Consider the following 6,055-nt stretch of genomic DNA (forward strand, 5'->3'; position numbering starts at 1 on the left):
CACACCCTGCGCACCCTGCACACCCTGCGCACCCTGTGCACCCTGCACACCCTGTACACCCTGTGCACCCTGTCCTAAATACAAAAACTAAAAAAGAACGTGCTGCCTAGATAGTAAAATATAGTGTCACATATAATTATGTCTTTTTAAAAATATGCACAAAATATTTAAAGAAAATGAGTTAAATTTATATATTAGTTTACTGAGTACAGATAAAGACTTTTTTATTTTAATAAAACTAATGAAGTTTAACAAATGACATATGATTCAATATGGTTTATGGTTTTAGACAGTCTGGAAACAATACTTTGTGGTATAGTAGTTTTGTCTTTTTTTAAATTTTATTGACTGCCATAGTTGAAAATATACTTCACATGAAAAAGCATAGATTGCAATGGTGTATACAGGAAAAAGAAACATGTCCATATATCAACTATGCTGTTAACTTTAATTATTAAAATAATGGGCCCTACTTTTTATCCCAATCTACCATCAATTCCAGGTTTTATATTGATATTTGACCAATAAATCTCCATCTTCCATAATGCCAACCTTCTTATTGCAAATTAATGGAAAATATTTAAAATTTATAAGTGTTTAATAAGTTATCTCATGACCTATTTATAGTCACGATGTTGAAAGTTCTTATACCAATTTAAAAGTTAAATTTCAAAGTTTCAGCACTGAAATAAAAGAATTTTATATGTAATAGGTATCAGTTTGAGCATCAGAAACAGGCCCTATAATGATGAAAGTATTTTAAATATGAATTTTCAAATTTTGCCTCCAAACAGGAGTTTTCTTCAAAAACCTATCTTTCATTAATATCAAAAAGTATTACTTTCACCTTAGAGGAATCAATCAATAAAGTAGGCATATTTTGTACAAAGAATCACTAACAGCAATTGGTTTTTAGCAAAATGAGGCCAAAAAAGTTTAAATCAGGAAAACATAACAGCCTAACCTTTCAGTTTCTAATTATTTTTCCTTAAATTCTTAATATTATTTAATAACCTTCAATTTCTTTGCAAAAATAGTTGTCACTTGTATTTTAAAAGTGCTAATTAAAATCAGTAATAAAATATGAAAATCTATTTCAGTAACATATGAACACTACAATATTATCCTAAGACATTCAGAGCAAATGAATGAATGAGCAGGCTTCTAACCAGTTCCGAGTGACAAGGCTGTGGGTCTTGCAATGTTAGAAAACTAGTCATACAACTTGGAGATAAACTGACGGAGCCAGCAGGAGTCCATGGACTAACTACCAGGAAGCCTTGAAAACTTTCTGTTTCTAAAAAATACTACTTAAATAAAAGCTGAGGTTTCAGTAATTTCCTCAGGCCCGCAGTGGGGTAAAATGTACACGCTCTATGTTGGAGCCAATAGCACGAAGCTGTTTCACGTCAGCGGTGCCCCGCGGGATCAACCAAAAAATAGCATCTTTGTGATGCTCCACGCCGCCTATTCAAAGGATCCCGGCCTTGACTGCTCTACTTGTCTCCTCTTCTTCACTGACTTTAGTTAACTCTACGTCAGCCAAAAACATATTGTCACATGCACACACGCACGCATGCGCACACACCCACACCCACGCACACACGCAAACTCACATGCACACCCTTCAAAACTCCAATTCTTTTGTTTCATGCTGAAATTCCCTGGGATGGGGCTTTTCCTTATTATCTCCAGCAGGTGAAAAATTACTCAAATCATTGAGTAAGACCACAAGGAAAGTACTAGTCATTTGTCCACATTAAAAAAGATAGAAATTAGTCATTTCGATCTAAAATTAAATGGGAACACTAGGGCCGGCCAAATAGCTCAGCAGATTAAAGCGCCTGCAAGCAGAGGCAGGGGCAGGGTTCTATCCTGGGGCCTGCCGTGCCAGCCCCACCCCCGGGGCATGGACAAAAAATTAAATTAAATTAAATGGGAACACTAATATCTCTAGAGCTTCTACAAAAATGTTTGGAGGTTTCTTTGAGAATTGGCATTTTCCCACGGATCCCTTCTATCCATAGCTTCTTGCTCCCAACGGTATCTGTTTGCCTCACACGTTAGCATTCTAAAGACATGTTACAAACTTTCTCATGCTCGGTTTTCGAACTTGGGTATTTCAGGAACTCTGGCTTCCCACAGGATGGTGTGAGTGCTCGCCACCAGGGGCTTCCCCTGAAGCTGAGAAGCCTGAAGAGAACATTCTGGACAGTAAAAATACTAGAAAGACTGGGGAAGAAGGCCAGGATTGAACCACCACCAAAACAAGGGTGAAGATATTTTCCCCCTTTTCCATCTGGTTTCCTTCCAAACATTTCAGAAGGCCTCAGTTCTGTTTCAAAGAGTAAAATCAGAACTCCTGATGTGTAAATACATGAGCAACCTCCTCCGGACTCTTGTCTGTTCCCTCATGCTCCAGACCCCAAGGAGCAGTGACAGAGGCCCCGACAGAGGTCCTCTGAAGGGGAGGGTGCCAAAGCCGCTCCTCTTTGACCAGCTGGGTTGTTCTTCTCAATATTCTAGCAGCGAGTTCTCTTGGATAAGGGGATAATCACAACAATCTGTAGCAGAACCAGATAACAAAAGCCCCAACCTTCTTGCTGAAGAAGCAGAAGAGGAACTCCCAGAGTACAAGACCAACAGGAAGGAGGTAAGAAAATTAACTAACTAAATAAGTAAATAACCCCACAGATTTGTTCAAGAACTCCTAATCTTACTCTGAACCGGTTTGCACCCAGATCTCATACTATATTAGCCCACCAAACCTGACCTGAGGACAGGTCACAGAATGCAGTAGGTACAAAGGCTGCACAGGTTGCCTGCTGACGGAGCCTCCTGTGGACATATGACAGTACAGAGCGAAGACAGCCATCTAAAAGCAAGTGGGGGTGTCAGGAGAAGTTACGAATGGCCTATAACTTTGTGTTGGACATTGAGACTCCAGAATAGTGAACGATAACCCTTTGCTGCTTAAGCCACCAAGCCTTTATCATGACAATTTTTAGTTTGGAGCTAAAGGCTGATATATACCTACACAAGGCTTTTAGAGGTGATTAGACCATCAAGGATCTCATTTCATCAGGGGATTTGCCTGTTGATGGATTAAAACTTGGATGACATTATTGGGAGGTGATGGAAATGAAGGAGGTAGGGCCCAGCTGAAGGAAATGCGTTGTGAGGAACTGACCTCGGGGATCGTGCCTGGCCCCTGAAGCCCTCCTCTCAGGCTCTCTGTTTTCGTGTCTCCTGGTACGTGTCATGTCTCCACCAGGCTCTTCTGCCAGGACGGCTGTGCCTCACCAAGGCCCTAAAGGCCTGGATCCAAGCTGGCCCTGGACTGCAACGGCTGAGACTGTAAGTCGCAAGATTTTTTTTTTTCCTACTCCTTCAAGTTGTCTTTGTTAGGTATTTTATCATGGTGCCAAAAGATAATACAGTAATGCTAGCAAATTAGTACATGGATAAATAGTATTGAAGCAAATTGTACACACCGGCCACAACAAACAACAGCAAATATTCTTGGAGCAATTGGGAAAATAAAACAAAATCTCAGCCAAAAAACAGAAGATAAAGTACTAACACTTGCCATTTCATAATGAAATTCTAGCATTACAAAATCAAGGAGAAATAAACTTACTGGATAAACTCAAGAGCAAATTTAGGGACTGGAGAGATAGCTCAGTGGTCCAAGTGCCTGTCTGAAAAGTGCAAGGGCTGGGGTTCGATGATCAGTGCTGGCTCCGCACTGAGCCAGCCACCAAAACCAGGCATGGTGGTACATACTTGTAATCCCAGCACTTGGGGGGCTGAGACAGGAGAATCACTATGAATCAGAGCTGCACAGCAAGACCTTCTACCAATTAATTAATTAATTCATTTTATTTTTTTTTTTAAATAGCAGGTTTAGGGGCTGGTGAGATAGTGCAGTGGCCTAAAGCATCTGCTTAGGCAAGCTTAGGAAAGCAGAGGCTGCTGTTCAATCCCCGGTACCATATGCCATGTCAGCCCTACTCCCAGGGTGGGCTGAGCTGGCCACACACAAAAAAAAGATTTAGGATGACAAAAAACAATCCATGAAAATAAAGACAAACCAAGTTGAGAAAAAGTTTAATAGTCTCAGATACCAGTGGACAATTTAAAATTAATTCAGCTGGGTGATAGCATGTATTTGTAATCCTAATAGTGGAGAAGCTAAGGCAGGAGGATCAAAAGTTTGAGGTCAGCCTGGGCTACAGAGCAAGACATTCTCTGAAGAAAAAAGAAAACAAAAAACTAAACTCATATCACTGAAATTTAAGGGAAAAAAATTAAAGAAATAATTGCTGAAAACTTTCTAAGCTTGATAAAATATGAGCTTATAGCTTCAAGAAACAAGCAAAACATAAACAAGATAAATCCAAAGAGTTCCATATCCACCTACATTATAATTGAAAGAATGAAAATTAACAGCAATGAAAAGGTCTTGCAAGCAGGCAGAGAAATATTTTGCACTACATATAGAGGATCAATTTACAAGACAGATTTCTCATTAGAAACCATCGAAGATAGAGCTCAGGTCCTTAGAAATCACAGCAAAAACATGATTCATAGCAGAAAAACTCATGGCCTGGACGTCATTAAAATGAAAAACTTTTGCTCTGTTATTAAAGGACTAAAGAGGTAGCTACAAGTATGGACAAGGAGTACTCAGCTAGTGAAGTCCTGTATGCACACACATAGGAAGAACTCCCGAAATTCAATGGTAAAAAAGTAAAAACCCAGTTTTAAAATGGGAAAAGAACAGATGCTCCCTTAGAGAAGATAGAAAGATGGCAAATATGCATATGTAAAAAAGTTCAACATAATTAGACATTGGAGAAATGCAAATTAAAATCATAAAATGCCACACATACATATTAGAATGACTAAAATAAAACCTATTGGTATTACTAAATGCTAGTAAGGATGTGGAGCGACTAAAGCAAGCACACTGCTGGTGGGAATGGGAGCCTCATAGAGCCCCTCGGAAAGGCAGCTCTGCACTGTCTCATAAAGTTAAATACGGGTGTGCCATGTAACTCAGCAGTTCTACTCCTGGCCATCGCCTCTTGAGAAATAAAATTTTGTATTCGCACAAAAATCTGTACATGAATATTTACAGCAGCTGTATTCCCAATTGCCTCAAACTGGCAACAATCCAAATAATCCAGTGGGTGAGTGAATAAACAAAATGGCTCATCCATACAGTGGAATACAGCACAATATGTAAAAGGAATCAACTATCAAGATATGAAGCCCCACGGACAGGTGTGAGGGGATTGTATGGACAGAAATAAAAAGTAGAATTCAGTCCTAGAGTACTTGCCTATCATATGCAAGGATCCCGGTTCAATCCTCAGTACTACACATACACACACAACAACAACAATAACAACAACCATCTCACAAGATTCAACTTCATGTAACACTCCTGAGGTGACAAAATTATACATAGTGATGGAGCACAGCTCAGCAGAAGCCAAGGGTTTGGGATGCAAATGACTGCGCAAGGATAGCATGAGGCGTGACATAAGTGTACCGTATACTGATCACGGAGGTGCTAAGTTTCACAGAGCTGCATTCCAAAAAGTACATTTTCCTGTACAATAGTATCAGAGAACATCAAGAAATTTAAAGTACACTTTTCTGCTTTATGAAGTTATTTGTTTGCCAAAAGTGTAACTTTACCAAAATTTTAATTCTTAGGTATTTTTGTCAGGGGAAAAATGTCTTTTGAGTTCTCATCATCGCTTGGCAAATGAAGGACAACTTCAGTGGAGACGTCCAAGGAGCAAGATGGCCGCCGTGAGCAACATGAGGCAGGTGGCCTAGAGCCGTGAGCAGACTGTGGACACAGGTCCAGCCAAAGCAAGCAGGTACGCGTCCTTCCCAGGAGGAAAGCAAAGACTCCCTGAAAAGAAAAGCATCAGGCCTGAAAGGCATTGGAACTTGCAATCAGAAAGTGGCTTCTTTACCTCACAGAAATTGAGGCTGATTCCAAAAAGAAGACTGACTGCCCACCAGACTCCACCTC

The sequence above is a fragment of the Octodon degus genome, unplaced genomic scaffold, assembly GCF_000260255.1.
Source record: "Octodon degus isolate 3935 unplaced genomic scaffold, OctDeg1.0 scaffold00062, whole genome shotgun sequence".
Lineage (NCBI taxonomy): Eukaryota > Metazoa > Chordata > Mammalia > Rodentia > Octodontidae > Octodon > Octodon degus.